We start from the raw sequence: 12,670 nt of genomic DNA on the forward strand, positions 1-12,670 counted from the left end.
TATCCTGTGTAATTGATCACCACCACTATTCACTATTTTGAAATGATAATGTTATAGATCTCAAATTTTCATTCCCCAAACAGAGAATTGGCTATTCTCCAAGGAATATTTTGAGGACTATGTTAGCAGAGACCAGAATATGCTTCTAGAGAAACATATTTTATTGCTTTACATAATCACATGAGGTAGTTTGGTAACAGAAGAATAGAGATTATACTTTTTTCAAAAAAGTAGAGTTCATATTATTTTCTATTTACCTCTACTTTTATTAATTTTTTAAAAAATCTTGCTTTAAATGTGCTGTACCATGTCATGTATTCTAATATCAAATCATCTGTCCAAAGTACATTCTTGCCCTTGGATATACATTTCCCATTTTCCTTTCTTTCTTTCTTTTCTTTTTTTTTTTTATTTCTGGCTTCTATACTGAAACTGGCTACAAAATTTGTACAGGTTTATTAGCTGCACCTCATCAACACCATGCAAGCACCAACTATCTAAAAGGAAACAGCAATTCCAATCACCCTCACAGAGAATTGTCAAAAAAAAATGCAGAGGCTTAAGATACCTGAATTCTCAGAAGGAATCTCAAGCAGTAAGTGACAATAGCAAAGAAAAAAAAAGGTATGATTTAGATAGTGGATTCACAGGTTGTATATAAAAATCCCCACTAGCTGGGCACAGTGGTACATGCCTGTAACTCCAGCTATCTAGGAGGCTGAGGCAGGAGGATTATAAATCTGAAGCCAGCCTGAGCAATTTAGCAAGACCCTATCTCAAAATAAAGCAAAAAGAACTGAGGGTGTATGTCAGCAGTAGAACGTTTGCACAGAAAACATATGCAAAGACCTGGTTCAAACCAAGTATTGTTTAAAAAAAAATCTTCTTGAAGTCTTCATTCTCATGATCACCATAATCATTTATTTTTATCATAGCTTTAGTTTGTTGTTTTGGTTTTTGTTTATTTGTTTTAGGTACTGGGGATTGAACCCAGGGGTGCTTTACCACTGAGCCACATCCCCAGCCTTTTAAAAATATTTTATTTAAAGACAGAGTCTTCCTGAGTTGCTTAGCACCTTACCAAGTAAGCTGGCTTTGAACTCGAAATCCTCCTGCCTCAGCCTCCCAAAAGAGCTTTAGTTTTGAATCATGATTTCCTTGGGATAAATAGGTATTCGTTTTATGTTGTATGCCAATTCAACTGTTTAAATCCCAATATAAAAAAAATCTGAGAATGCAACTAAAATAAAATCAAGAAAGATAACTGACTTTTAATATTTTTCCCAAAAGTTCAATTAGAACAATTCTATTAGAACTTCAACAGCTATGCATTACTGACTGGGATACTCAATGACAAACTTAATCAAAAAACATTGGAGATAGAACACCTTTCAATTTCAGCATTATATGCCCATTACATTTTCATAACACCCAGCATCAATTCCAATAACAATCAAAATAAGTTTGAGCCATTTTGTTTTTGTAGCAAGAAACCTGATTCCCCATGTAAACCAACAGTTGCCATGACTATGGTCTGCATTTGGTCCTAACTGGCCAGTCACCGGAGGAATGCAGTCACTTTCTTCAGGATAGGAATTACTAGAGCCACAAGCATGAGATGTTTTACCAAATCCAAGTAAGTTGATTAGGTATTAAATTGCCTGCTTGGACTTGGGTGAGACCAAGTCCACTCTGTATTTCATTTTTAAGAAACTATCTACCCATAACATTTCTAGAAATTAATTATTTAGGATAAAATATCTTTGAGAGAACAATGATTGTGAAGTGTCTCATTTTGTATGATCAAGTAGCTGTAGGTAAAAAGATGCCCTTGGCTATCTGTTCTGTGCATTTAAGGGACGCAGACACTAGCATGTGTCACTTCCACAGAGAATCACCAGCCCCTCACCAGAGGGCACCTTTGGGCAGCCTCCCTTGTGCTGTCTGAGCAGTCCCTCATTTAAGCCAACAATGTCACTTTTTTCACTTCTCTTTCAGAAGATGAAGCATTTGGCTTCTTCACCATGCCCCATCTGATTCCTCCAGATCTCTCTCTTTGTCTCTCTCTGCTCAGCTGGGCCCAACTATGGCATGACTCTGCTATAGGCCCAACAGAAACCGCCCAAGAGAGCCATTGTCCTTAGCAAGTGCAGAAGTTGCAGAAGCCATGGGTTGAAGTCAAGGTTCTAAAGTGAGCCATATAAAGGGGAAGAGGCTGTGACTTTCTCCAAACCACTGATCTTGGAAATGAACTTTTCAATACTAATTGTTTAGACTGTGCCCATCACCTGCTGTTTTTCTTAGTTACATTTCAGGACAGTCATCTTTTTTCTAAACCAAATTATGGCCAAAGTCAGTTACTTAATACTTTAGTTGAACAATCTTGAGACAATTTTGACTTGGTATTTTTCATATTCTTGTCACACTCCCCACACTGCATCCCTTAAGGGAACTTAATATTCACCTTCGTGAAGCATAAATTTATTTCTGACACTATATCTCCTGAAAGCCATTTTTAAAAACTCATTTGGCTTGGATGAACCAGCAAAAGCCAAGATCACTGTCTAAAAAGTTTTCTATAAAAACAAAGATTAGCTCACAGATGTGAAATTAATAACACTGCACTAGATCTTTGCCTTTCCCTTTGAAGTCAGCCTTCCTATCATAAGCTGTCTCTCTCATGCCTGTCTCTCTCATGCAATGGGCTCGACTCAAATGTTCTCAGGGCTCCATTTTCCTCTTCATTTTTCTGACACTTGTTCCGAAATCCATATCTGGTGATGTAAATTTGGTGCCAATTATATCTGCACCAACTTCAGGTTTGTTTTGTCTTGTTTTATTTTGTGAACTCCAGACTAGCAGGAAGAAATCACACACAGAGTAAGGTTAGATTAAAGTCTTAATATATTTAACCAAGGACACAGAATCTTATCAGAAGCGGCCACAAAGAGCCAGAGTAAATGCAGCAAATCTCAGCACAGTTCTCCTGGTCCTCTAGAGCTCTTAATGAGTAGTGACATTAAACACAAAAGTCTTCTCAAGTCTGAGCTTGTCTCTTGCACGCTTTAAGCAACTATGAGATATTGTACAGTTTGTTCCTATTATTTAAGCTCTTGTCTTTCAGTTCTGCACCTGTATTTCTACACTCTACACTAGGACTGCGACCTTGCAAAACATAACTCCACTTTACCAGCCCGACCTGTTAGGTTTGCCGATAGGGGGAGCCAGAGGGCCTCTGGACGGTTCCAGGAAGAAGGAAATGCTCCTCCCACTCCACTTAATTTTCCTTTGGTGTCACCACTGTAAGGGTTCCCCACCCAGGCACCCGCAGCTGGTTATGGTGGAAGTTGTTTCCGTTTTCCACCTTCTTGTCACACTCCCCGCACTGCATCCCTTAAGGGGACCAGCATCATCCAGGTAGAGCACCTTCCTCAGAAGTCTGACCCCAGATTTACGTGGTTCAGGCTCCTCTATGAGCTCCTGGGGTATTCGTGTCAGACAGACAGAGCCCCCTCTTCCAAAGGTCTGCGTCCCAACAACATGGGATCTTCCTCAGAGATTCTGAGTTTTGATAGTCCCAACCACCTTCCTTTATCTCTGTCATGTAATCACTTCCTCTGTTACCTCAGGATTACCCTGTTGCTTTTTCAATCCTCCAACACCTGTTTAATCAATTCCCTATATCCAGTTCTCCTGGAAGAAATAACTAGTTTATGCTTCCCAGCTCAACTCGTCGTAAAAGTACATCCTTTCCTTGATTCTAAAACCACTGTTAAGCTTTGTGCCATTCACCGTTTCATCGACTTCAGTTGGGAATCAATGGAGGAGGAAGAGAGAAATCCTTTCCAAGGACAGGGATTCTAGGATTCAGCTGGTAGGGAAATAATTGACCATGTATCTAAGGAAATACCACCAGAAAGAAAAATACCAGCTGCCAGAGGACTCTCTCCATATTGAGAATCCTTCACAACCATGAAAAATATCCAGCTTTCCACAATTCCTCGTGGAGACACCTTCTATGCCATCTTGCCCCCTCCATATGCATATATATATATATATATATATATATATATATATATATATATATATATATATATCTGTTTTCCCCACCAGTCCCCGCATGCCCATCTCAGAATGAAAGCTGCAGTTACAACCACCCAGCGGGTGTGTGCCTTCTGACTGAAATGAAATGAAATGCAGCCTTTCTTAAAAAGCCAATTATTTCCAACCTGTTCCATTAGAATCAAACATGCTAAATGAGCATGTAACATATTGACTTTTGTGCCCTGTGGCATCTGGGGCCATAAATGTCCTGCTTATCATAATACTCATCTCCATAGCACGAGCAAATCAGGACCCTCCCCAGGAGAGCATTCATGGCCCATTCATAACTCAGGATGGCAAGGAGACAGGCTGCCTAACGTAAGGGGAGCTGGTCTCTCCTGCCCTCACACTTCTGCACACATGGCCGAACCTGCTACACACACACACCTGACCGTGAGTCAGGACACCTTTCCACCTGCATCTGAACAGATGGCAATAATCCCATGCAGCTAGTGCCATTCTTTCCAAGAAGTCAGTTTGCACCAGGCAGGAAGACAGCCATAGGAGCCCTGATGTAGCCCAATGTAAAAACTTGAGCTTTGCACTCAGACCAACCTGAGTTTAAACCTTAAAGCTATAATTTACTCACTTTCTAGGAAACATTAGACAAGTAACTTAACCTCTGTGAGTCTCAGTTTCCCTCCCTAAAAACATGGAGCTGGTAATGCTGACTTCATTGGGTTGTTGTGATGACTACATAATGCAATGTATATAGAGCTGCTTATACAGTAGCCACCGCATTGTAAGCACTTGAGAAATAGTAGATATTATTATTATGTTCTGTTTTTTATAAACATTAACAACCTAGTAGATTCCATGTTGCTGTGAGACAGTGCTTTCAATGTAGCACCTCACAATCTTTGCTGTAGGTATAATGGAAGCAAAAAGGCAGGAAAGTAAATTTCCATGAATCTTTAAAATAATCACTATATGGTTTAGACATGAGGTGTCCCTAAAAGCTTATGTGTAAGACAATGTAAGAAAGTTTAGAGGTGAAATGATTGGGTTATAAGAGCCTTAAATTAATGAATGCATTAATCCACTGGTATGGATTAATTGTAGGGCAATAACTGTAGGCAGGTAGGGTATGACTGGAAGAGGTGGATGACTGGGGATGCACCTTTGGGGTTTATATTTTGTCCCTGGTGAGTGAAGCTCTCCATAATTCCTGATTGTTAGGCCCTTCGGCCATTATGTCCTGCCTCATCTTAGACCCAGAACAATGGAATTGGCCATCTATGAACTGAGACCTCTGAAAATGTGAGCTAAGATAAACTTTTTCTCCTCTATGTTGTTCTTATTGGGTCTTTTGGTCACAGCAATGAAAAAAAAAACTGACTAAAACAATCACTCACTGTATCTCCTCTGGAAGATGCAAAATCTCCTACCTTCCTCTTTGTATTCTAAACTCCCCACCATTCTTCCCACCCTCCCATCACTCCCTGCAGAGATCCAAAAAGCAAGTGGAAATGAGCTTCCTGAATTCCTCTATAGTACTCTGTTCCTAACAAGCTTCTCCTATTTCCTGCTATCTGTTGGATTACTCCTAATGGGTCTGCTCCTGATGATCAGCCAAGTGCACAGGCGCTGCTCTTCCCAGATCCAGCAGGGAAAACTGTGGGCATCCAGCAGAGGTGTGTACAATACTCTCAGATCACACTCTGAACTTTTACACAGGTGTGGCATTTGGGATTCACCAGGGAAGCTACATACTTACTTAGAAAGAGTGCCATCTGATTGTTCCTTTCTCTGCAAGTGCAATCTCTCCTAATAACATCATCCAACTGAATGCCTCCTAATTCTGTCGGAATGCATTTTAATTATCACTGCTTCTTATGTTGGTGAGCTGTTGCTGGAGTTTTTGATTTGTGATGGAAAATAGGGAAGCCATAAAGTATTTTGGTGACAGCTCCCTGATTAGGCAGCATTGCAGCAAAACAAGTTGTCACAATAAAACTGATTAATCAAGTTGTCAGAGTAAAACAAATTAATGCCACAAAAACCTTTGCTAGAAATTACCTTCGTATCTGGAAGTATTTGACGAATGGATTCCTTCTATTAGCAGAAACTTTCATCTCATGAGCAACTCTTCCAATTTGCACTGGAAATATGAGTTGGGCCAGGTGCTCTGTAGCAGGGGAGTAACCTAGAAGACAGAGGGATATCTGGAGAGGGAAGGCACTGATTTGACTTTTAGAGATGCTTTGTTCCTAACTGCTTGGGAGACTATTAGTACCTGCAGTATAATATAGTCACCATAAAATTTTAATGCAAAATAAATACAAAGGCCATTTTCTAAGTCCTACTGAAGTCTAGATTTAGCTTTCAATTTATGAAGCTGTTTAATCATAGTCCTCCGGCTGCAAGGGCACTCTGCAGTTCTTGTACATTTCTGTCTCAATGGCATCCATACTAGAGATGACAAGGACAGGTTCTGTCTGCCACAGTTTGTCATAGATGGTGATGTTTGGCAATTCAGAGTCCCATCCTTCACAAACACAGCTGATTGGACAGAAATGAGCATGGCCACTTATCCTGGAATTAATCATGAGTGGAGCCAATTATATCTTAAGATTTTAACAGGAAATCCTGATAAAATGGGAAGTTAACTACAGGGACTGAGGGTAGAAGAGTACCTTAAGGTAATTCAGAGCCATTCAAAGGCTTTGGCAAGTCCTACTTCTAAGTAAGTGAAAGCTCTGAGGTAGATAGAAGATGGAGACTAGGTCGGGGGCGGGGAGGGGGGATGGTGAATAGCAAGAAGTACCAGATAATAGCCCACAGAGAGCTGGAAATCAAAGTAATCACTCAGGCAGCTTCCAATCCAGAAGGATCCCCAGGTTCAATTTTAGTGTGTAGTTTTTGAGTAAATCCCCCTTACTTGATAAAATAAGATTCCATTTTCTAGAAAATACCTTGAACAGTCTCACGGGGAAAATATCAGGGGAATAAAGGAGAGGTAAAAAGGGGATTCATATAAAAGTTAATGATACTCAAACTATTCAGCAGAACAGATACCACCCAGCATGTTATTCCAAACCATATTCCCTGCATATCATCCCTGAACATATGCCCTCTGGTGCCAATCTATGGGAGCCCCACAACAATGCTAGGCCCCTCAAATTACCTTAGCTTTGGAAGAAAGTGCTATAGCACACAAGAGTGCCTCCCACACATCCTCACCAGGAGCTGATTATCATAATGGAGTGGACAGATATTTGTTGCAGCAAAACCAGGGGTCCAGCAGTGGGATCCAGGCTTTGAAGGCATTGAGCACAGTTTCTCTTCCTCCAATATTAAGAAACCTCGCTTGGAAAGCTTTGGCCATGCTGCTTTTGGGAATTGATAGAATGGAGGGAGGTAAAGGTATTATTATCAAGTCTACCCAAAATAAAATCCTAGAATCATACTTTGTTCTTTTAACTTTATAAGAAATAAAAGTCCAATACCTATGGAGATATGTGCAAGCGTGCACACACACACGCACACACACATTTGTGGCATGAATTATTTTTAAATTAAACTTTTTATATGAATATATGAGTTCAAAAAGCTGAATTATCAAATACCAAATGCTCTGATCATTCTAAGCAATAGAATGATAGAAAACATAATAAAGCAAGTAGGTTTTCATAGCTCAAGAGAATGAATGTGTCAGTTAGCTCAGTACTGCTGTGCAATTCAACACAAAGACAACTGGTTCCTGAAAGTAGATTTGGCAACTAGAAAGTGTAAGGTTAACTCAAACTTAATTTCAAAGTCAGAGCACATACAACACCTCCTTCAGAGAGGCAACGGGAGCATGGAGTGGAGAGGACCAGAGAAAGCCAAGTTTAAAATAACTCCAGTCTGTACAATTCTTTATAGCTCATTCTACTGTCTCACCCACAGCAGCTGGTTTTGTTCCTCAGTACAATTCCAAGAATCATTGTTACTGTTATCACCATCTCCACTTTGTGGTGGAGAAAACAGGTTCAGAGAGATCAAAAACTTTCCATATGAGAAGGGCATCTCTTGTTCCAGGCAGATCCTTCCAAGCCATATGAGCGGGGAACTTCTAAAAGCCCAATTCCTTCCGAGCAGACGTCTTGCTCACATACACCAGCTGGGAACCTAAGCAAAAGCTGCCACCACCAGCAGGCCACAGATTGGCAGCCCCCACCACCTTTAGCCCCCCTGGGGTGATGGTCTCTACTAGCCTGGGAAGCCAGGGCCACAGGAGCCCTTTTCTATCTCTTCTCTATTCAGCTCTGATTAAATTGCAGCCCCAGATCATCCATCCTCATCCCCACACTGCTTGTGCTTCCCCACCCTTATCCTTCCTTCCTTGGTGGCTCCTGAGCCTTTATTCCACTGTGAAAAATCTGCCACAACATTCCCCACCATTTGATAAAACCTCCCTGGACCTCCTAGCCCTAACAGCACCTAAGTGTGCTCCTCCAGGATGATGATCTCCCCAGTTAAAAAGCACAGACCCACATTTTCACTCTGCAGGTTTCTAAACATAACCTGTTGTTTCACACTGCCTTGCCTCTACCTATAATGCTCTTCCTGCCACCCTACACCACTCTTGCTCCCTAATCTTATTTTTCTAGCAAACACTAACTCATCTGTCAAGAGTGATTCATATCTCTTCTCTGGGCAGCCATTTCTGACCCCTTCCTTCTGTAATAACTGTGCCCTATTTGGAGTTCTTTCATAGGCTAAACATGTCAGCATGATCATTTGTCCATATGACCATCTCCCCTATTATACTAGGAGTTTCTGGAAGGCAAAGATCACATCTTGTTCAACTCCATGTCCCCTGGCAGTTCCAATACATAATCAATACTTGGTCGGTATTCACTGGATAAATAAAAGCAGGAATGAACTAATGAAAGTGGCAAAGCCAGGACTCTAACTAACATCTTCGGATGCAAAACCTGTGATCTTCCACCACTATCATCAAACATACTCAATGACAGCTGTCAAATAAGCAAATGGTATGTATGCCAGAGGCTGAGAGGACAGCAGCAAAGCAAAAAGTCACTGTTGCTGTTCTTGACATCTTATGTCCCTGTCACATTTAATGTGCATCAAGGATGAATTTGAGAATTGCCTAGTATTCAAAAAGAGAAAAAACAAAGAGAGAGTTTAGTTTAGCCTCCTTGTTTTGAAGATGAAAACCTAGAGGCTCAGAGAAATAAAGGAACTTATGCCTCAGAGAAATAAAGGAACTTGGCAACTTAGAGGTTGAGCCGAGACTCTCAAACCTAATCACCTGCCACCTGGTCCATTGCTCCATCTTCTGTACCCACAGCCTTTTATGATGTTGGAGGCAGAAAGTCATTAGCCTGGACTTCATTAAATCCACAGACTTGGACCAGGTGTGTACACCCAGATGTCACAGGAAGGGAATTCTGTCTGTTTATCCCAGACCCAGCTTTGGATTCAGTCAGACTCGGGCTCATACCCCGTAGGTAGCACCTCTTCATCTAGTGCAGTGTTGCAGTGAGTTAACCTCTCTGAGCCTCAGATTCTTCACTTACATATTTTTGGGATGATATCCTTCTCTCAGTGTTGGTGTGAAAATAAGTAACATGGTCTATGTTTAAGATCTTAGCAAGGTTTGTCCAGCATTAGATGCTTAATAGATAAACATTTTAAATTGGGTTTGAGTCATAAAACACTCATTTTGAAGGGTTATTTTCTTGCAAAGCAAGTTTAAAGTCCTCCTTAAAACCATTCTTCCAAGAGGGAAATCTCCTTGACTTGTGGACTCTATTGTTCCAGAAGGTCTTCCACGCTCTTGCCAAAGTCAAAAATGCTGCTTTTTTGGCACAACATCCCTCTTTCATGATCTCTTTTATAAACTATCATCCAAAATAATCTTCTCAGTTCAGGCAGGAAAAATCTATTTCATGTGGAATGGAAGAGGCTTTTGGTTACCTTCATAGCTTTTTAGTATTTTTATTTTCTGTGCTAAAATACTGTCCAGCTATTTATCAATTGGTCCATCCTGTTCTTTTTCTGCCACCCAGTTTACTTTCCTATTTTATTTTATTTTTTATTAATTTAATCATTTTAATAAAAGATTTATATGCACATAGTTTAAAGAGCAAACAGTTCTATAAGTCTGATATTAAAAACAACACATCATCTACCACTACCACAATCTCTATTTCTTTTCCCTACCTGGAGGTAAACATTTTCAACTTTTTTACATACTTTTCTCTTTCTAAATCAGTAAATAACATACTCGTTTTGCTACCAAAAAAATCTTTTATATTCTGTGAATCTATCTAGAAGATGAAGATTTAACTCCTTTCTTTCTTTTCCTAGTCCTACCATATACATGCCCCCCTTTCCCATCTCTCTGTCCCCATTTGCCTCATAGACTCAGAAGGTAAATTTGGCTAGGTCAATATATAATTTCTACTTTATTATTATGTAGATATTCTTCAGAGCAAGCCTCTTGTATACCATTCTTGCTTTCCATTCTTGCTTTCCATTCTTGCACATTTTATTTCCCCTGTCCTTAACAGTCTTGTTGGGCCAGGCACAGTAGCACTTGCCTTTGAGCCCACTACTTTGATGTCTATGACAGGAGAATAACAAGTTCGAGACCAGTCTGGGCAACTTAACAGGACCCTCTCTCAATATAATAATAATAATAATAATAACAACAACAACAGGCACAGTAGCATGTGTTTTTTTCCCAACATGTTGTTTGTTTCCTCCACCTCAGTATAGGGTTGGAGCCCTTTTCTCAGATCCCATGTTTGTTTGTTTTTTCCTTAGTTTATTTCCTCTTTCTTGGCACAGTGGGCCCTTGAGTAGCTTCATAGGAAAAGGGACACAGAGGAAACAAATTTATAAATTTATTGAGGCTTGAATGTCTTAAAATGTCTCTATCCTGCCTTCATATTTAATTGACTGTTTGGATATAGAATTCTTGGTTGGAAATTACTTTCCCTTCAGATTTTCAAAGTATTGTTCCATTGTCTTTTAGCTTCCAGGAAGGCTGTCTTTAATGTTCTGAAATTTTACCATGATATGCCTTGGGATAGCTCTGTTTCCCTCCACCGTGCTGATTCCAGAAATTCATGTCATTCATTTTGAGTAGTTTTAACTGCATAATTTTGATGAATTTTTTTCCACCTGATTTATCTATTCTTCCTTCTGGAGTTCCAATTATTTGAATGTTGGATCTCCTGGAGGTCTTTTGCTTTGATTTTCTTTGCTTCTTCTACTCCAATTTTCAATAACTGTCTTTTTGCTGTGCTCCAGGAAGACTTACCCAAGTTAATCACCAATTATTTATTCAATAAGCTTTTGAATATCTAATATGTGCCAAGCAATGTTCAAGGTGCTGGAAATGCCACTATGGGGCAGAGGGAAGGGGAATCCCTGTCAGCCTTGATCATATAGTCTTTGGATTCTACTATTATTTTGTTTCTGCTACCAAAATTTTAAATTTCCAGGAAGTATTTGTGATGGCTAAGTTTTCCTTCTTCACAACATCATATTCTGGGTTTTGGTGACCCTATCTTCTCTTAGCTCTCTAAGAAATTTGAATTCCTTTGAAGTTTTTTCCTTCCTGTACAATTTCCATTTCTTTCCCATTATCTTTGCTCATTTGATTGTTTTGGTTTCCATCTTTCATGTTACTTTCCTCAAATATCTGGGTACCTGCCTACTATGGTCTGAATGTTTCCCCCAGAGTTCTTTGCAAGAAGCTTAAGAGTGCAGTGATATTGAGGACTAATGAACATTTAAGAGGTGGGGTCCACATGGATGAATTTTGGATAGGACAAAGGGTAGGAAGGGGAACGGAAAGGGCGGGGAGGGTAGGAAAGATGGTGGAATGAGATGGACATCATTACCCTAAATACATGTATGAAGACACAAATGGTGTGACTCTACTTTGTGTACAACCAGAGAAATGAAAAATTGTGTTCCATTTGTCACTATGAACCAAAATGCATTCTGCTATCATGTAGGACAAATTAGAACAAATTCATTCATTCATTCATCCATCTATCCATTCATTCATTCATTCATTCATTATTTTTAAAAAAGAGGTAGGGTCTAGTGCAAGATAATTAGGCACTGCCTTCAGAAGGGAATAATACCAGTCTTGCAAGAGTAAATTGCTATAAAAAAGAATAAAGCTAGCCCCGAGTCTCTTAGGTTTCCTGTCTCACCATGTGATCTCTTCCACACATACACCTACCATTGTAATATCATCTGCCATGAGACTCTCACCAAAAGCCAAACAGATGGAGCCACCTAATCTTACCCTTTCAGCCTGCAAAACCATGGGCTAAATAAACCCCTTTAAAAAAAAATAAAGTACCCAACCTCACATGTTTTATTACAACAACAGAAAATAGACTAAAACACTTCTCATATTTAAAAGTGGCATGCCAAAACACTAATAAGAAACACTGTGTTTATGGCTGAGACCTGTAAACCTTAGTCTTTAAAACAGGTGTGTGGTCAGTTTGGTCTATTCTATCCTTGCAAAATTCCTGATATTGGTCCCTTTAGGTCTTTCCTCTTGATCTAGCAGATTTATTAGGGA

Source organism: Spermophilus citellus, assembly GCF_964194105.1.
Source record: "Spermophilus citellus genome assembly, chromosome: 2".
In the NCBI taxonomy this organism is placed as follows: Eukaryota; Metazoa; Chordata; class Mammalia; order Rodentia; family Sciuridae; genus Spermophilus; species Spermophilus citellus.